Source organism: Cetorhinus maximus, chromosome 18, assembly GCF_964194155.1.
Source record: "Cetorhinus maximus chromosome 18, sCetMax3.hap1.1, whole genome shotgun sequence".
Taxonomy (NCBI): domain Eukaryota; kingdom Metazoa; phylum Chordata; class Chondrichthyes; order Lamniformes; family Cetorhinidae; genus Cetorhinus; species Cetorhinus maximus.
Genome location: NC_135896.1, coordinates 33,573,937 through 33,595,487, shown reverse-complemented (window position 1 = coordinate 33,595,487; position 21,551 = coordinate 33,573,937).

Genomic DNA, 21,551 nt, shown 5'->3' with positions numbered 1-21,551 from the left:
ATGTGCCTGGCATGTGCTGGGTTTGTGAGTGTGTGAGTTGAGAGTGATGAAAAGAGTGACTTACCCTGGCGGAACGGAGGAGATCATTCATCCTCTTGCGGCACTGGGTGGCTGTCCTCTTATGAAGGGCGTTGCCGCTGACCACCGCTGCCACCGCCTCCCAAGCTGGATTGGTCACTTGCTGTCCATCCTTTGGCCAGAGCGGGGGGGTACAGGACATCCCAGCGGGCCTCCATGGCATCCAGCAGTCGATCGAGGGACCCATCATTAGATCAGGGGACTGCGGTCTTTTTTCCTTTGCTGGCCATGTCTCCCGGGCAGTGGTGGTGAGCTGGTAGCGATGAGCGGTGTGCTGGTGGTTGCCTTTTAAACATGGTGGCCAGTGTGATTCAAAGGCGGGGTGATAGCGGGAGGGCGAATGAGAGCCCACCCACCATAGAAATGGTGTGTTTCCCGGGCGTGCATAAATAATGAGGCGGGTTTGGGACGATACGGCGTGAAAACCTGCCATCGCCATCGGCGGGTAGGACACCATTTTGCCTGCCCGCTACTGCACATAGTGTGAGAATTTTTATAACTTGTGGCTTTGGGCGACTGGGAGCCAATGTAAATCAGGGAGGGGAGGGGTGAGGGGTGAGTGGCAGATTGGGTACAATATAGTCAGTGGAGTTTTGGACTCGTTGAAATTTATGGAGGATGGGAGGCCAGAGAACATTGGAATATTTGAGTCTAGAGGTGACAAGGACATGGATGAGGGTGTCAGCAGCTGACAGGCTGTGGTAGAAGTGGTGCTTTGTGATACTATAGAGGTGGAAGTCGGCAGTCTTTGTGATGGAAAGGAAATGGGGTTTAAAAGTGGTCTCAGGGCCACATGGGATACTGTAACTGTGAGCACTTTATTTCAGCCTGAGGCTGTGTCTAGGGAGCAGGGAAAATGGATAGCAAAGGTACATATAATGTTTGCGGTGAGGCTAAAAGCAAAAAGAAAATCTATAGTTAGAGAAAGAAACATTAAGCTACCGCAATTGAGATTAGGCTAAGGAACATTAATTCTAATTCCTAAAACTTCTGCTTGTCTGCCAAACTGAAAATGTAGGTATAGATTTATAGATATAAACTTACTAAAAATGAATACTTTTCCAGGTAAATTCTAAAATCAAAGCACAGAAGTCATATTTTAGCAAGTTAACAAAAGCTATAAAAAAGGGGTTTTTTGTTGAGGTAAGGGAGGGGCTTTAGATGTTGTATCTGGCCGATAGAAAGAAAGAATGACTTGCATTATTATAGTTTTTCATAACTGCAGGATGTCCCAAAGTGCTTTACAGCTAATTCAACCACTTTGAAACATGTAGTCATTTTTGTACTCTTGGAAACACGGCAGCCAAATTGCACAGAGCAAACTCCCACAATCGGCAATGCAATAATGACCAAATAAGGGATAAATGTTGTTGGGAGGGTGTTGGTTACAGAAAGGCATGTCTTAAAGAAGTTTCTGTAGTCTTCTGCAGGTTAACTGTAAGTCTTTATTAACTACTAGAACTATTTACACATGTACAGAATAGGGTTACAAGCTAGGAGCTGTCTCCATGCTTAGTTCTATACACGTGTCTGTTCAACACTACACTGACCCTGGGTTTGGGTCATGTGTCTTCTTACATCACTGTGTGGGTAATACGGTACTCAGTCTCACATTAACCCTAAATGTGCCTCATACTTCACCTCCTCCAAGCCTTTATTCAATGTATATGGAGTTATACTAGTTTACCGCATGTCTTACATTGTTATCAGTTCCATACAGTTACATTTTTGTTATTACATTATCCCTATTACTACCTTAGCACTATTACTACATTATCACTATTACTACATTATTGCTATTACTACATTACCACTACTACATCTCCCTCCTTCAAGTCCTTGAATTTAAAGGTTCAGGTGGTCTGGAGGCCTTATAACCTTTCCACATCTCGTTCACAGTTCTGTCGGAGGAGTGGTAGGCTGTTGTTGCTGGTTCTCCCTGTTGGTCTGGAGGCTGAGCTGGCATCTGGGTATGCTTTCATTCTTTTCTTCTATTCCTTTGTGTTGAAGCACACTTGGTCATTCCAGCTGTTCCATTGATTGGTGGTTGCTACTACTCTAACTCGTTTCTTGCTGGGTGAAGGAACATTGTGTTCATCTCCTTGTCGCTTCTTTCGCTTTTTCTGTTATCGTGTGGGTTGTCTTGTTGTCCCCTGTGGCGAGAAGAAAGATTAGTGGTGCGCTTACCTCTGCTCTCTGTAGTTGGCCATGGGTGGATGATACCAGGTTCCAGCATCTCTTGTGGCTTTGGCATGCCGGCTGGGAATTGCAGTATGTGCATGGTAATTACAGTGTTGACCTGCTGTACTGTCGTCGGGACCAGAGATAGAGGCTTCTCAGACTGCTGATCACTCTCTTTCGCCTCTTCCACTAGAGGCATCATACTTATCCCCTGGGTGGTTGGCTGATCTGATCATTGAGGGTTTTCTGGGATTTGTAACGAGAATGGACAAACCTGCTTTGCAAAGAGAGAAGACAGTTCAGAGCTGAAGTCCCAGTCAGGATACTCTTTTTTTTGAGAACTTGGGACCATGCAGTTCTGTTTGGTTAGCAACAGTGATTGTCTTAACATCATCTGCCATCTTGAAGAGATCCAAGGCTACGCAGGCATCCCTGCTCAGGAGAGAGAAAGGTTGGTTATGAATGACATACATCAATTCATAGACCTGTTTTCCACCATACCTCAGTGGTTTCAGGATCATACCAATGACTGGAAGTCATCCTGGCCCGTAAAGTGGTGTGTCCGTTGTTTGAAGCCAGAGGTATTTCAGCCACGGTTCTTTGTCCAACAGGACTGTCATACTGTCTCCTTTATCTAATTTAAAATCTGTTAGGTGGCCATTAAAAGAAATGTCCGCATTCCAAAATGAGAGAGCAAAATCTTTGACCTCACCCAAGAAGCACGTCAGTGTGTCTTCTGGGTTTTGCAGTCTTGACCTCATGGTTCATCTTAGGGCCTTCCAAGCATTTTAGAGATCTCACCTTGTAGTTTGCCATAGTGTCCAATCCTGTAGCTTTGGAGGCATTGGCTGCACTTGCAGGACATTTATCTCACCTGTGAGGGTGCTTCACTCCACAGCGCTGGCATGGTTGCTCCACTGGCCGGTTCAGGAATTGCTTTCCTTGACTTAGTGTCCCTGTGTCTTTGTTGCTTAATTAGCTGGGCTGAGGGTTGGCCTTTGCACCATCTTTTATTCTCTCTCCATAAGATTGTCCTGTGCTGCTCTGACTGTCTAACTATCTGGATTGCCTTTCCCAGAGTTAGATCTTCCTTTGCTTGTAGGAGGTCAATGAGCACAACATCTGTTACTTCTACCATTATTCTGTCTCTGATTAGTTCAGACTTTAAATCTCTGTATTCACAACCTTCTGCCATCCTGTACAGATCATTGATGAATGAATCAACTGGTTCTCCTGGCAGTTGGACTCTTATTGAATTTAGCCCTATCATTACAGAATGGTACGTCTCAAAGAACTATTTACACATGTACAGTAAAGGGTACAAGCCAGGAGCTGAATCCATGGTTACATTTATATGCATCTCTGCTCAACACCATGCTGACCCTTGGTCTGGGCCATGTGCCTTCTTACATACTGTGCGTGCGATACTGTACTCAGTCCCACATTAACCCTATATATGCCAGACCTTTATACTACAAATATTGGTTGGGACACAGGGGATAACCCCTCTGCTCTTCTTCAAAATAGTGCCATGGGATCTTTTACATCCACCTGAGGGAGCAAACAGGACATTGGCTTAACATCTCATGCAAAAGACAGCACCTCCAAAATGCAGCACTCCTTCAATACTGCACTGGAGTGTAAGCCTTTTTTTTGTGCTCAGGTTTATGGAGTGGGACTTAAACCCACAATCTTGGTGGTGGGGGTGGTCCTTGAAGGGCAACGCAGAAAAAAGAGGCCAAATATATCACCATTTGCAAAAGCCACAATATTTCTGCATTTGAGACAAATGGAAATGTTGTTAATAAAGAAGAATTGAAAAACAAACCTGTGGCTTTTTTCATAAAGCTTTCTAGAACATTGATGCATGTACTAGCAACAGTTTTGTATTTGGCCTATAGCACATGACCCAGTTTAGCGTAGTTTATGTCTATTTATATTCCTAAGCTACTTACTATTGAAAGCAAAGCTGTATTAAAATGCATAGAAATGACACATTATAGAGATAGCTAACCAACCTATCGCATTATTTCCAATGAGTATAAATTCTTCATGAATTGTGACACAAAACACATTGCATCATTGAACTATGTTTAAAAGATTTTGGTGTTCCACACAAGATGTGAAATTTGTGAAAGTCGGAGGCTTGCTGCTGCTGTTGGGCTCTGATTAGTTCAGGCAAAAAATACTTATCTAGTCATTGGGCTGCATTTTATGTGCCCTCGCCGGGTGTGTTTTCGGCAGGGGTGCACATAAAATGGGGTGGGTGCCCACCCAGGGTGCACACAAAATGGGGTGGGTGCCCACCCCACCACCTTCCCACCCCCGCACCCCCCTCCCCCTCCCCCGAGCTCACTCCCATAATGCGGAGGGAGGGTGGGTGCCGAAATCAATAGCCCACCCACCATGTTTAAATAAATAATTAAGGGTTAATGAGGCTTGTTACCATGGGTAGTGGGAAGTTGTTCAATCTTTGGCAGCTGCCCTTTGCAGGTTGGTGGGGGGCAGCCTCCACAAAATAAAACAATCCCGCCCTTTCTTCCTACCTGCCTTGAACCCACCTCCACCACGCTTGCCTAACCTGCCCAAACCCTCCTTGCCCAAGGCCCTGGACTTACCTGTCTCCAGGGATCCATGGGCCTTCTTCTGCTTCCCTGTTGCAGCACCGGCAGCGCCGACTAACGCGCTCTTGGCGCTACTGGGACTGATGGAGCTGCCGGCCAATCCGATTGGCCAGCAGCTCCCGAGAGCAGGGCTTCCTCCCCAGTGAGGGGCAGAAGTCCTACAGACTGCCCATTTAGCCTGCCCACAGCATGTTATGGGTGCAGGGCAGGCCAGCATGGAGTGGGTCTGCTCCACACTGCCTTTGCTTCCGGACCCCTATAATATTATGCCTGTTTCCCCTATCCTGCAGAATGACCTCAACCACACTTCTTTTGCTGAAGCTGTGGAGATAGGAATTACATTGTTATGCATTCAATATGGGATTTTTCCAGGGCTTATTTGTATTCATATTTAAAGGGGGATTAGAATCCAGATTTTATTCACCACAACATTTGTTGTGTTCTAACAGATGCTGGATAGCTCACTCGGTGTCTATCATGTTCCCTGAAAGAATAAATTGTTTATCAGCATATCAGATTACTGAGCTTAATTTGAATGTTGGGAAGCTTTCAAGAGAATAAAGGGGAATGTATGGAACAGTAATATTTAAGATTTAGCAATAACAGAAGTAAGGCCATTATGTACTCAGTGACCATGATTCTTGAAATGCTCTATGTGCCCTCCTTATTCCTTACACAGACTAGAGCACAAAAATCCAAGCTGAGAAACCTTTACAGGACTGTGGGGATGCTGTGCTGTCAGAGGCGTGCCCTTTCAGATGAGACCCTATTTGCTGTTTTAGTTGGGTGTGAAAGATCCATGGTGTTAGTTAGAATAGGAGGAAAGAGTTAACCCCAGGTGTTCTGGCCAATATTTATCCCTCCACCAATATCACTAAATAGAATATCTGGTCATTACCTCATTGATATTTGTGGGAGCTTGCTGTGCACAGATCGCCTGCCATGTTAAAGCAGTAACTAAATTTCAATAAGTGAACTTCAATAAGCACTTTGGGATGTCCTGTGGTCATGAAAAGCACTACATAAATGCAAGCCCTTCTTTCTTTGCACCATGTTGAATATTACTACTGAATTTTGTACATGGCTTCTCCTTCAGCCCTTTGGCTTTCCGCCTAAGACTGTTATTTGCATCTTCTTTTGACACCTGCGGAACTAAAACTAGGCTTTGTTCGAGGGAGATGGTATCATAAAATGAGATCATGCAGATGTGTACATGACACTGTTTTCCAGTACAGTGTGCTGGCTGTCCTCATTCATCAATACAAACAGTTAATTACAGTTCAATGTATTACAGATTGCGATTATCAACATTATTTTCTGTCACACCCTTAGTTGTCTGTTTCTATCATTTGCCTCTCATCGTCATCCTTGATAAGTTGACATTAATATGTTTTCCACTTCCAATGCTGCTGATACAATAACACTAACTTTTTCAGGAACAATCTTGGTGCTGTATTGTCATCATTTCCTGGCCTGAATCTTTCAAGCGACAGGCGCGGTCATGGAACGGATCGCCGCCTGCAATTGGCTCCACGCCGCCATTTTACGTGGGCAGGCCAATTAAGGCCCGCCTAGCGTAAGATGTGAGCTGTAGCGCTCAGTGCTACCTGTGCGGGCAGGGGGAGGAGAGAGAATCGGGGCCAGCCCTCCTGTACGCGAAAGAGCGCTTCAATCTTGGAGCTGCCTCAGGGAGATTGAATCGCTATTGTAAATAATGAATAAATGGATTGAACATTTATTTAAACATGTCCCCTCATGTGACTGTGTGACATGAGATGGGACATGTTTTTATATTTATGAAATTTTAAAAAATTTAATCAATAAAAGCTTTAGGAAACTTCATTCCGTTCGTGGATGAGGGTTCCTAAAAAACGCAAAGGCTGCTTGGTCTTTCTGCCTGCCCGCCAACCTTAAGGTTGGATGGGCAGCGTTAACAATTATATTAATTACTTCCTTAATGGCCTTAATAGGCTGTTTACATATTGGCGAGTGCGCAGCCGACTCCGGTGCACGTCCGCTGAACGAAATATTGTGCATCATTTTACGTGTCAGGCCTGCCCCCGCACGGCGACTGAGAAATCCTGTCCCCTGTGTCCTCTATATAAATCTTATTTTTAAATTCCATTGCGTGTTATATAACAATGTTTGTGGCATCTGCCCAAAATCCATTTTTCCAGTGGTTAAATTAGTTCAGCAGTTCAAGTAGACAAGGTTGTAATGACGGCATATGGAATGCTCTCCTTCATTTGTAGAGGTATAGAATATAAAAGTAAGGATATAATGTTGGAATTGTATAAAACACTGGTGAGGCCACAACTGGAGTATTGTGTGCAGTTCTGGTCACCACATTACAGGAAGGACGTAATAGCTCTGGAGAGAGTGCAGAGGAGGTTTACAAGAATGTTGCCAGGGTTAGAAAAGTGTGGCTATGAGGAGAGATTGGATAGGTTGGGGTTATTTTCCTTAGAAGAAAGTAGGCTGAGGTGACTTGACTGAGGTGTACAAAATTATGAGGGGAATGGATAGAGTGGACAGGATAAAATTGTTTCCCTTGGTGGCGAATTCTAGAACCAGGGGGCATTGATTCAAGATAAGTGGCAGAAGGTGTAGGGGGGACATGAGGAAGAACTTTTTTACGCAGAGGGTAGTGGGTGTCTGGAATTCGCTGCCCAAGTTTGTGGTAGAGGCAGAAACTCTAAACTCTTTTAAAAAGTACCTGGATCTGCACCTTAATGGCTGTAAGCTGCAGGGCTATGGGCTGGGTGCAGGAAGGTGGGATTAGAAAGGGCACCTGGGTGTCCTTGGGCTGGCATGGACAAGTTGGGCCGAATGGCATCCTTCTGTGCTGTAACTTTTCTATTGTTCTATTGTTCTATGAGGAAATTTGGCACCGGTCTCACAAGCCATTGTTTCTTTCTGTTCCTCACAGAAGAGGAAAGGATATTAAGTAGCCAAAACAAAGACAGTGACATACAGCTAACCATTCAATTGCCTTTTAATAAAACGCCTGGTTAATTCCGAATTGGGCAAGAAAACATCAGTCACTAATGTCACAGAGGCTGGCGCACATAATTACTGCCTTTTAGAATGGTTATCTATCCTGATAAAATGCACATTCTCAGAAAGGTAGATGAATGGCATTTGGATACATTTGATAACATGATACAGGCATTGCAGGAATAACAACAGATCTCTATTATTTTGTGAATTTATTGCGTGCAGCTCATATAACATCGAATCTTCATGAGCAAAGCAGTGGTGATTTAACAAATGACTGGATACTGCTACCTGACTGTCAGGGTCTCGGGCTGAATTTTCACCACAGAGGTGGGAAATGGGAGTCAGGATTGTTTTTAGGTCCTGAACCAACTCCCTTACTGAACCTACAGAACATTACTGATTAAGGCCAAGGTTTTCATGTGGATGAGTCCTTAATTGGCATGGAGGCTGGTTCCTTGTCCAATGAAAGGCAGTGAGTGGGCTTTCGAAGCTGGAAGGCCAATCAGAGGCCTTACCCCACTGCAGTACATAGTAACTGAGAGGGCATTTCAACAAGAGGGTGCTCTCTCAGCAACTTTTTAAAAACCTTTCATTAAAAACATATGAAAGGCAGCCAAGGCCACCAGGCAGTTAAACTGTCCACATTGTGCCTTGACACCAGCTGGAAAATTTCACTTGGCCTCCTTAACCCCTGCTCAGCAAGACTGCTAATGAGCCTAATTGCCTGTCTGCCTCATGGGGGCGGGCAGCCTTCCTACCCAGAACGGAAAAGCAGTAAAAACTGGGAAATAAGAATACTGATCTGAACTGGTCTTGTGTACCTTAAAATGGAACACCAGTAAAACTGGGAAATAAGAATACTGGTCCGAACTCTATTTTCCTTCTGGGTAGGCCCTGATCCAGCATTTGCGTAAATGGCTGGAGTAGGATGGTGGCCTGCCATACTTTGGGTGCCATCTGCCTCCATCTTTGATGTGAAAAAGGCCTGAAAATTCACCCCTCAGTATAATTTTTTCTGGCTCTGGTGTAGAGTCAGTGGTACCAGGTTGTTGTGAATACACTGACCCAGATTGTTGCTCCCGGGTCGGGAGTGCAGAGACTGGAAATCTACCGGCTCTGCAAACCCGACCTTTAAAAATGGTTGCCTGGATTTTGGATATTTCTTTCGGGGGTGGTGGGGGGTGTGGGTGGGGTCTGGGGGGGAGCTGGGGGTTGCGGGAGTGGTGGTGGCGAGCTGGATTGCAATTAGGGCCCACTGCTCCTGCAATGAGTGTGGAGGCTGCCGGGTGTAGAGGTGGGCTGGGTGGAAGGCCTGCCCCTGTGCTCTGGCACTTTGCTTAAGTTATTTAAAAAAAAGATTAAAACAAAATACAGCCCTCCAACCCTCACCCCTCACATCCCCACATACTCCCCATACTCCAGCCATGCCACCTGATGTCACCTCGTGCCCCTCTACCCACCATCCCCATGGCCCCTCATATCCCCTACAATTCCCAGACCCCCATGGCTGTTTATAGCTCCTATGCCAACTTAGTACCAATGCATGCCAACCCATGCTTTGATCCACCCTTTGCCCTTACCCCCTCCATGCCAAACCACCTAATATCCTTTGACAGTTTCTTGACAAATTCAATGTCTTGACAGCTGCTAGTTCTTTGATAGTTCCCTAAAAGCTTTGGCAGTTCCAATGGGCAGAATTTTCCCCCCGTTGGGGCAGAAGTTGATGGGCTGGCGCGTGTGGCTGCGCTTCCGATCGGCGCCCCCGATCGGAGGCATGATGCCATTTTATGTGGGTGGGCCAATTAAGAGACACCCAGTGTGACGTCCGCAGGGAAGCGCTATGCGCTCTCTGTGCGGGTGGGGGGGGGAATCCCTAAAATTGAGAGTGTGTTCTTTCATGCATGCGCACGAAAGAGCGCATTCATCTTCCTGAGGCTAAGTGCTGCCTCAGGGAGATTGCCTGTAATTTCAACAATATTAAAAATAGAAAAAAAAAATTCCCTTACATGTCTCTTCATGTGACAATGTCACATGAGTTGGGACATGTTCATAATTTCCATAACAACTTTATTAAAATTTTTAAAACCCTACATGAAACCTCATCCCACCCATGGATGAGGTTTCATGTTTTTTCTATTCCCTGCCGGGGCTCCTGGCCTGCCCGCCAACCTTAAGGCTGGACGGGCAGGTCCTTTAATTGCTTCATTGATCCTGTCAATGGCCTCAATTGGCCATTGACAGGTCAGTGGGCACACAGCTGATTTTGCTGTGCCCCCGCCTTCCTGAAAATTTAAATGGGGCGGGGTGACGTCGGGGGTTCTTCCCAATGTCATCCTGCGTCATTTTACGCATCGGCGAGCGGGCCCCGCCCCCTGCTCGCCAACGGTAAAATCCTGCCCAACAAGTTTTTGCAGTTTTTACACACAATCATATTTACTTTTAATGATTCCAAAGGGTGCCTTATCTCTCCCAAAAGTGTCCGGGGACCATATCCAAAGGGGTACCTTACCTCCCCAAAGGGGTATCCTGGTTAACCAAATGAATCCACCAAGTTCAGACCTCCTCTTACCCGGTCTAACCTGCATGCTTCAGGTCTCGCACTCCTCGCCTACCAAAATCCCATTTCAGTGGAGGCAGCTAGTGATTTAAATAGCTGCCTCTGTGAACAGTGCATGCATGAACCCCAGCCCGACTCCAGCCGCCCCACCACCCGCCACTCACCACCTCTGCAAAAATAGGAAATGTCGTGTTCAAGGGTGGACCATTTCTGGGATTTCTGTCATGATGGAGAACCTCTCCGTCGTAGCAAAAATCTGGAGCACTGCTTGTCAGCTTTAAGTCCGAAATGGCTCTGAGGTTGCCTCATTTATATATTAGCATCTATTTGACACTTCAAGGCAGGGCCGACGGTGGCACGATGGTAATGTCACTGGACTAGTAATCCAGAGGCCCAGGCTAATGCTCTGAGGGGCATGAGTTCCGATCCCACCACAATTAATAAATTTGGAATATAAAGCTAGTCTCGGTGGGCAGGATTTTTACCTTGTCGGGCAGGAGCGGTGGATGGGCCCGGGAGCGGTCGCAAAGCCCGGCTGCTGCCCGTGATTGTGCCCGCCCACCCAATTAATGGCCAGCCAGCGTGAAACGCAATGCTACAACGCTGAGCGCTGCCAGAGTGGGGGCGTGAGGAGGGCCAGCTCCTTCAGAGAGCTGAAGATTTTTAAAATCCAAAAATAAAGAACTTACAAATGTTAAAAACACATCCCCTCATGTGGCTCTGTCACATGAGCAGGGACATGTTATAAATGACATTTCAACATTTAAAAAAAAAATTTTAAATTCCTGTTGGAAACCTCATCCCGCCCGTGGATGAGGCTTCATAAAAAACCCAAAGGCTGCCTGGCCAATCCGCCTGCCTGCCAACCGCAAGGTTGGATGGGCAGCAAAAAATGGAATTCAATGAATACTTTATTGGCTCTAATTGGCCTGTTAATTGTCGGCACCAAAATATCGCGTGAATGCACAACGACGTTGGGACGCTCACCTGACGTCATCGCGCATCATTTTACGCTCGAGCAGTTTGGGCGCTAGCCCGCCCGCTCAGCGAAAAATTCAGCCCAGTAAGGGTGACCATGAAACCATCATTGATTGTCATAAAAACCCAACTGGTGCCCTTTAGTGAAGGAAATCTGCCATCCTTACCTGGTCTGCCCTACATGTGACTCCAGACCCACAGAAATGCGATTGGTTCCTAACTGCCCCTGTGAATTGGCCTAGTAAGCGACTGAATTCAAGGGGAATTAGGGAAGGGAAACAAATTTTGACCGGGTCAGTGATGCCCACATCCCATGAAGGAATAAAGGGAAAAAAAGATCTTCTTCAGTGAACGTAGGAGCAGCATGGTGATGATAACTGGGACCAGCATTTTGTACACTACCTGCAAGGCTTGAAAACTGATGCAGAAGAAAATGGCAGAAGGACATTGCCAAGGTGAAACAATTGAAGAATACCACTTATCAGGATGCTAGCCCAAATACACATACCACAAGGTTCTACCTGCTAACCTGTTCCACATGTTACTGGCTAATGCCAAGCCTATCGACTACTATGCGTACCCATACCCTAGCACAGCACACATTTAATCTGCACTGATTACTGTCAACTCTCTGGTGAATTAACAAACAATGATCAGCTATTTTGAACTTAACCATTACTTACTGTTATGACAAAATTATTTTTTTCACCAATGTAAAATCTACAAAGAAAATACAGAGTTACCTAAAAAAAAGCGCCATAAATAAGAAGTGAAAATTTTATTGTTAAACTGCACGGGAAAAGAAATGGCTTAAAAACTTCCCCTTTAAGAGCTTCAACAAACATAAAATTTCTCTTCAGGCCAGTGCAGATTGGCGTAGAAAGCAATCCTGCTGAAAAATGGGAAATTGCCCCTTCAGTCTATTGAAATGTATTTATTTTTCTCTCTCTCAACGAGGCTTTTATACATTTTATGTACGAGCATTTTTCACTGGCAATGTTTCACAACTACAAAATAACCTGTGTAACAACACTGGGTGTAAATCCTTCTTTCCTCGTTTTCCCGGCCTCTCTTAGCTCATTCTTCCCACTCCAGCTGGTAAAGTGCATTGGTAAATCTATCCTTCGGCTTTCTTGTAAATTAAAGTGGTTTGTATAATTAAGGTTATCCACTTCTTCCCTTCAAAACAAGTATATCCAAATTACAGAAGAAACACCCCTCTATGTTTATCGGATAATATTTCTGGAATATCCATCACTCAGGCACATGAGGCTTGTTCCTCACTATTTACACAACTTATCAAATTTTTGTTATCATGTCATTGGGTAGCTGGCAGCTGAAGTCTATAATGACATTACAAAAACAGAAACAGAAATACCTGGAAAAACTCAGCAGGTCTGGCAGCATCGACGGAGAAGAGCACAGTTGACGTTTCGAATCCTCATGACCCTTCAACAGAACTAAGTAAAAATAGGAAAGGGGTGAAATATAAGCTGGTTTAAAGGGTGGGGGGGGTGGTGGTTGTTGGGACCAGAAGCCAGTAATAGGTGGAGATAACCAAAAGATGTCACACACAAAAGGACAAAGAGGTGTTGAAGGTGGTGATATTATCTAAAGGAATATGCTAATTAAGGGTAGAGAGCAGGACAAACAAGGTACATATAGCCCTAGTGGGGGTGGGGGTGGGGTGAAGGAATACTAAAAAGGCTAAAAGGTAGAGATAAAACAATGGATGGAAATACATTTAAAAATAATGGAAATAGGTGGGAAAAGAAAAAATCTATATAAATTATTGGAAAAAACAAAAAGGAGGGGGAAGAAACGGAAAGGGGGTGGGGATGGAGGAGAGAGTTCATGATCTAAAATTGTTGAACTCAATATTCAGTCCGGAAGGCTGTAAAGTGCCTAGTCGGAAAATCATCTTTTTTACTTATCATCCTTTTACTTAGTTCTGTTGAAGCGTCATGAGGACTGGAAATGTCAACTGTGCTCTTCTCCGCCAATGCTGCCAGACCTGCTGAGGTTTTCCAGGTATTTCTGTTTCTGTTTTTGTTTTGGATTTCCAGCATCCGTAGTTCTTTGCTTTTATCTCTATAATGACATTAATCCTCCTTAACCAAGACTTTATTGTGTTAACCTCCCCTTCCCAATGCAAGGTCCTTTTATTTATGTCTAGGCCACACAGGAAATATGCAGAAAGTTGCAACTTGTGCAGCTTAATTTGAAGTCACTTGATTGATCCCCCAGTAGTTAAGAATAATAATATAATGAATTTCTGTGAGGTTCTGCAGTCTTGTTGTAAATACGTCAGACCTAGTCTCAGGTGGTTCATTCTGGCCCACGAATTGCAAGAGAAATAATTAATTAATCACCCAAAAAGCTTTTAAGTTAAATAAGGTTGCTTATTAAAGAAAGAGAGGAAGAAAAATAAAACTGCTTGCAGAATTAAATGACAATATAATGCCTTTCTTAGTCTATCTGGCAATACAATCTTGTTAATAAAAGCAAAATACTGCGAATACTGGAGATTTGTAATAAAGTTCTGGAGAAGACCTATGTTGGACTCGAAATGTTAACTCTGTTTCTCTCTCCACAGATGCTGTCAGAATTGCTGAGTTTTCCCAGCATTTTCTGTTTTAATACAGTGTTGTTCTCAGCCTAATCTTAGCAATAAAGACGCTCCAGCAATACAATGCCCAAATATGTTCTAAGTAAATGCTCATACAATCACCCCAAAGTGACCAGCTCCTGTTGGTCACAACTCTTCTTTCCGATCATCGGTTGGGTTCCCTCCTTGTTGACTGCAGTGCTCCTTCCAACTGCTTGTAGCAACAAAGTTACCTTAACAGGTTCTTTTATACCTTTTTCCTTTTAAGGGTGGACAGGATGTTACATTGCAAAGGCCTTACTGACCTATCGAAGACAGCCCTACTTCATGATAACCAATAACATATCACATTTTTGTTCAAAACTTATATTTAAAGTCCTCAAGACAAAGTCCATCTTACTTAGGCTTCATTTCAGTAAATCCCATCATATGAAGAGCACAATAACAGTTGGTTGACTGGATAGCTCAAGCAAATCTCAATCATCTAGCTGGCAAACTTTCTGATGAGGATTGTTTATTGGAGTGGCTGATTGCATTTTGTGTAATCTCATCAGGATCTTGTTTACAGACATGTCTACTTCAGTTACACAACAGTCTAGATTTCTGCTGAGTTGGGCCGACTCAAGAGGCATTTATAAATGGTGGATGGGGCCCAATTCTCGTCCCCATTCCTGTTTCCAGCATCCTTTGCCAGGACGGGGTATGGATGCTAGTCGCCAGCCTGCACGCTCCAGCTCCATTGCGAGGGTGGGCAGTTCAAACCCTCCAACAACTTTGGTGGAGTCAAGCCCCTTCTGAAAGTAGATGTGATTCATGGTCTCTCAGAGGAGTCCTGAACCGTGGATGGGCCCCAGTATTGAAACATCAACCAAAAAAAAGCAGGCATTCAACATTCCTATTGAAATACACTGGCCCTCTTACTTTCTCTTAAAGCTGTCAATCAATCACAGCCATTCATGGTATCAATGTCAGAAATTCTTATCCATTTAAAACCTCTTAATCTTGTGTAAATAAACACACAGGCAGTGAAAAAAACTCTTCAAAGAAAGAGCGGGTTTTTGCAAGGTAATAGAGAAGTCAAACAATGCTTTCTCTTCTCCATGCAGCTGTATAAACATTGCTTGCTGATATTTAAGTGGATTAGCTATCCTCGGAGATTAGCCAAGCATTTATAATAAGGCCTAATTTTCTTGCTACAGTTGTCAGTTGCTTATCAACACTATCCCCAACTTCCCAAAGCATGTTGGTTAAATATCCAGCTTCAAAATTATGTCAATAAGGGCTTCTCTTACTTAGATTGTGTACCTATAAGAATTAACCAAAAGGCTTGGCCACCGCTTTAAGGCAACCTTTGCATTGTTGCACATACTATGAGAGACTCTTTGTTACATTTAAACCATTTTCTTCTGGCCATGCTACAGTATTTGTTGAAGCATGTATGATATTGCGAAACAGTTTGTTAAGACAGTTGATGGACTATTTGGAAAGGGGAATGCCTAATTCTAGGCTGTTTAATGGCTCCTACCTCATTCCTAGTGATTGATTAGTAAAGAATATTTTCACTGGTGATCTGGTTGTGGTTTAAGTTTGCAGAAAAATTGTGGAAGGGTGTAATTGTGTCCACTACCAGTCAAATGCTGAGTGCACATGCTAGCTTTCAGTCTAGTTGGAAGTTTGTGGCAAGTGTCCAAAATCTGATGAACATTATGGCCTTTGATTTGAACTTTGTGTTGGTTCAAATTGGGATATTAGGAAGTTAAAAATTAAATAGATCCAAATGCTAATTTCTCACTTTTTTATGTAATTCATTTTGATCTTGTTTTAAAGTTGCTGAAACATTTAACTTGCGGTATCTTTTAGGGTCAGCCACCTTTCCATTAAATTCAGGGTTGTGCTGAGACATTTTTATTTAGTAGACTCATATTTTTAGCCTGACCCAAGTTAACATTGATCATAATCCAAGTTAGGTGGTCAGCTAATGTATATAAACATGAGTTAGTCACCAATAGGTTCAGGAAGGAATACAAGAGAAACTTCTTTACCCAGAGAGTGACTAGAGCATGGAACTTGCTACCACGCGTAATTGACATGAATAGCATCGATTCATTTAGGGAATGCTAGGCAAGTACATGAGGAAGAAAGGGGTAGAAATATTTCTTAATAGGATTAGTTGGAGTAGAGAGGGCGGAGGCTCAAGTAGAGCAGAAACACAGCTATGGACAAATGGAGCTGAATGCCTCATCTCTAGGCTGTAATTCTATGCAATCGCTGATATGCACCATTACTGGGACTTCAATAAGTTCAGTGAATTTCAGCATCTTTTCTCAAAAGCCTGAAAACATAAGAGTTGGCAAGTTGAGACTCTGCACTCAGTGGTCACTTAAATAAAATTTAAATGGCACTAATTCCTCCATTTGAATAAATGTTACCTTGGCCTTCTTTCTTGTGCGCTGATTCGAATTCTAATGAAGAGTTTCTACCTGAAACAAAACTTATGAATCAGCAGCTGAAAACAGAAAAGATATTTCCAGTATTTTAGGCTGAATTTTCGGGAATGGAGACAGACAGGTCAAAGATTACGAGGCCGGCAGGCATATCGGTTTCCCGACCCCATTCCTGAAGGGGTTGGGTCCTGACAAAACCGTCCATCTCCATGAGGTAGGAAAGCAACTAGGCTTGTCAAGAGTCTTGTTAACCAGGGATTTTCTCAGCAAAATGAGCCTGATGTGAGAGGCAGTTCAATGGCCTGGAGGCGGGCACTCAATGGCTGGCTGGGGTGACAAAGGCTGCCCTGTAGAAGGACTCCCTATCCTGACACCCTGCCCTGTGGTGGCCTGGCTGCTTTCTCCATTTTTTAATTACATTTTTCAAAACATTGGTGGGAGGGCACCTTCATGTTGAAGTACCCTCTCAGTTGCGTCACCTTTATTGCAGTATTGACCCTCTGTAGCTTGAAGGCCTCTGACTGACCCTCCTGCACTGAGAGCCCACCCACCATTTACCAAAGTAAATCTTCTATGGAGAGCTTGAGCCTGGGTTGCACTCTCATGGTGGTCAAAGGAAGCTCTTCAAGGGCTCTCTGAAGTCTTCATTTATGAGTTTTGATATCGACTTCGAGTCCTGGGAGAAGCTCGCCCAGGGTCGCTGCACCTCGCACAACCAAACAAAAAAAGCACTGCAGCCTCCTTTGAAAGCAAGCGCATTGCAGAGGCGGAGAGAAAACGCAAGACAGGAAATCCCAAGCCAGCAACTTGTCCAAAACTCCATTGTCTGTCCCTGTACCCTGTCCTGCTTGCAGCAGAACCCTCTGGGCACAGATTGGCCTTAGCAGTCACCTATGTACCCACTGGAAACCGACCAAACACCCCAGATGATGAATGTGGCCATTTTCGTCTCGTAGGATGAGTAAGACCTTATTGTCATGTTGCATGATTTCCAGTAGGTGGAGCTCTTTAGTGTTACTTGAGCAGATTTCAGCAGAACTTGTTACTTCTAAGTATGTGTTTGTGAGGGAAAATATGAGGTAAGATAAACTCTTTGGACACTGTACAAAGCTAGGGCCTACATGAATCCTGAAACTCATTAGACAATAGAAACATTTCTATGTACGATACCTGATATCTTTACTGAAGTAAAAACTATTGAGCTGGAATTTCACGCTCCCCTGTCGGTGGGTTTTTAGGCGGAGTGGGGTGGGGGCAGGGGTGTTGGAGCATAAAAATGAAAGGACAGGACAGGATTCCCACTGGGTTCCTGCCTGCACTGACCACGCAGCAATTTTGTGCTGGGGCGGGCAAGGCCTCAGATGGGACACCCTCCCTTGCCCCAATTAAGGTCGTTTCCCCCCCAGCCTCCATTTACCTGGCATGGGAGAAGACGGAAAATGGACGGTCTTAGGCCAGGTGCGGGAAGGAGGGCACCTCCATGAGAAGCCCCCTACTGACTTCGGGCTTGAGGTCCGGTGGCCGCTAGACCTCCCTCCTCCCCTGGACTCTCCCCAGTGCTCACTTCCCCCTGCCACCAACCCCCTCCCCGCCCGGGCCAGGCCTTCCCTGCCTGCCTTGCCCTGGGACCCCCAGAACTTACCCTGCCTTCTGGTCCAGCGACTTAAGCTCAGGCACCTTCCTGAACTTTCTCTTCTGTCCCCTGCAGCTCCTGTTGCTCCCGGCACTAGAGAGCAGCTGGCCAATCTGATATTCCGGCATCTCTCTAAGGTGGGATTTCCTCCCGAGTGAGGGGCAGAAGTCCCACCTGCAGCCAGTTGATGCTCAGTTGATCCTGAAATGGCCGTGAGGCAGGCTAAGCCTTTGTGGATGTGTTCCCTGCTGACTCTTCGGAAGGCGGAATGGGAAACCCTGCTATCCAAAATATTCAGGCCTTGGACTGAATTTTTTTTCAGTGGAACGGCAGGGGATAAACAAGTATGTCACAAGTCAGCTTCTCAGAGAAGGCGCTCCTCTGATGTTGCAAGGCATTCATTTTACCTTTGAGAATACAGAACTGTTCGGAGCAATATCAGCTGTCTCTTAAATAGGTGTCCTGTAACTTACATCCACTTAAGGTGACAGACAGACAATGAAAAGAAACATGGTCACTGTTAATGGAATGGAGGGCGAGCATTAGACTGGTGTCTGGGGAATAGAGGATGAGCAGTAGACTGGTGTCTGGGGAATAGAGGATGAGCAGTAGACTGGTGTCTGGGGAATAGAGGATGAGCAGTAGACTGGTGTCTAGGGAATAGAGGATGAGCAGTAGACGGGTGTCTGGGGAATAGAGGATGAGCAGTAGACTGGTGTCTGGGGAATAGAGGATGAGCAGTAGACTGGTGTCTGGGGAATAGAGGATGAGCAGTAGACTGGTGTCTGGGGAATAGAGGATGAGCAGTAGACGGGTGTCTGGGGAATAGAGGATGAGCAGTAGACTGGTGTCTGGGGAATAGAGGGTGAGCAGTAGACTGGTGTCTGGGGAATAGAGGTTGAGCAGTAGACTGGTGTCTGGGGAACAGAGGATGAGCAGTAGACTGGTGTCTGGGGAACAGAGGGTGAGCAGTAGACTGGTGTCTGGGGAACAGAGGGTGAGCAGTAGACTGGTGTCTGGGGAATAGAGGGTGAGCAGTAGACTGGTGTCTGGGGAATAGAGGATGAGCAGGAGACTGGTGTCTGGGGAATAGAGGGTGAGCAGTAGACTGGTGTCTGGGGAATAGAGGATGAGCAGTAGACTGGTGTCTGGGGAATAGAGGATTGTGAGGTAGGGTCATGGGCCAAGAAGTTTTGAATAATTTGGAATTCGTGAAGGATGAAAAGTAAAAAAATAATGGGGAAAACATTGGAAGCTGATACTTGAGATAATGAAAGTGTGGGTCTGAGTTTTGGCAGTGCACGGAGTGCTGAGGCAGAAATGACGACTGACTATTTCTGAGACAAAGGAAGCAGTCTAGGCAACAGTCTACATGTGGGCTAGGAAAGTTAACTCAGTGTTGAACAGGATGTTGGGATTATTGGTCTCCAGGTTTAGCCCAAGCGGGTAACTGAAAAAAATTATCGGGCAGAATATTAGGTGCTGTGGGCGGGCGCGGACCTGACCCGATTGGGTGTAAAATCACACGAGAAGACATCAGGCGAGTGTCCCGACAACATCCGGTGCTTGTGCGATATTTCGGGCGGTGGGCACGTACAAAAGTTGGAAGCGCGCCCGCCGACAATTAAGAGGGCAATTAAGCCCATTAACGGGGCAATTGACTCTGATTTTTCATGGTCTGTCCAACCTTACAATTGGCGAACGAGCGAATTGGCCAGGCAGACCTTGCATTTTTCATGAATCCTCATTCAAGGGCAGGGTGAGATCTCCGTTATTGAATAAAATAAAAATCTATGGATAGCATTTTTATCATCTATATGTTCAGGTGCCTGGCTGTGATGCTTGGACATTTTCTTCCTGATTTTCAAAACTTTATTTCATGGGTTTCGGGTCCGCAGCTCGCTGGGGCAGCTCTCTGCCTTCAGGGAGCTTTCTCTCAGTGCTCACCCGTACCTGTGGAAACATCATCGCCCACCCTCCTCCCACCCCCACCCTGGCAGCGCTGAGCATTTCAGCACGCGTTTCACACTGACTGGCTGTTAATTGGCCGGCCAGCGTGAAATCGCGGTCGGGGGCCAATCGCGGAAGGCGGTCCATTTCCCGGCCCCTCCCGGGCCTGCTGATCCCTCCCACCCGCCGAGTTGAAAATTGAGGCCAATGAATAAGCCAGGAGCAGGTAGTTGCTTCTGGGACCTAAATGTAGCTTTGGAGAGACTAATGTTGAGCTGAAGGAAATTCTGCATCATCCAGAAATTGATGTTGAGTAGGTGTTCAGAGGGTCCAGTAACAGCTTTCAAATTAATGCTGAAGTTGTATTCTTTTTATCTTAAAGTTCCTGAAATATAATTGTTAAATTAAGGCAGCAATACTAAAACCATAAAAACATGTCTATGGTTACCAGACCAGTTATGTAGGGTAGCCATTATTGAATTCCTGTGAAATTAATACACAGTGTTCTAAAATAAATTTGCTTTTAAATATATATTTTATAGTTGTAAGATTTGTATTTGTTTTAAAACCGTACATAGCATTTTGAAAGCAATTGTATTTTGCGGAGGCCCTGATTACTCAGCATCATTCCTGTTGACTCCAGGTGGTCCTGTGGAGGGGTGGGAACATGGGAAGTCAAAGGGATGGACACGCACGGTTAGGGGAGGGGTAGCTAGTGGTGATGCGATGGTGGGAGGGAAGCTTAACCGGACAGGATTGTGGCATTACTGCCCAATTTTGCCCCTTATCCACTCCCGTATGACCAATTTTAGGGACGGATGGTGAATGGCAAATCAAGGCCATGAAGTTGCCCTTTAACTAGTTTGTAGTCTCTTGAAGGTGCAACAACATCCAAGTTTTCCCCCTTCCCAGCAGCGGTAACTCCGAATTATGAATTAGGAACAGGAGTAGGCCACTCGGCCCCTCGAGCCTTGCTCCACCATTCAATAATAACTCTCACTTCACTCATCCAACTCAGCATGGTGAATGAGGGGCCAGGATAGAAATTTCAATGGGTTTGTGGAGAGTCACATAGGCAAATAAAAGTCCCACCTTAAGCTACCAATCACAGGGGAATCCAGCCCTCAACGTCCAGGCTCCCAGGTGAAGAATGGCTACTTTGATCAATCATTAAGAAGATTGCTGGCACCCAAGGAACTGTATTTCAGCATGAGTTGGCAAGACCAATTTTAACCTTGACTGTCTGGTGAAAACTGAGCAGATGAGCAGTTAAAATTGCCTGCGGACATCCTCCTCTTCTCCTCCAGTCTATCATTTTAGCCTGCTCCTTTGAGCAGGTAGGAAGTTTACTGGCTGGAATCCAGCGAGGTGTGCCTTAAATCACATTAAACCAGCGCTTCAGCAAGACCCCATCTTCGCCACCTTGGCAAATCATTAGCACCTGAACACATTGCCAAAAATTGCCCCCCGAAAGTTTAGAACTTACTGAAAATGTGGA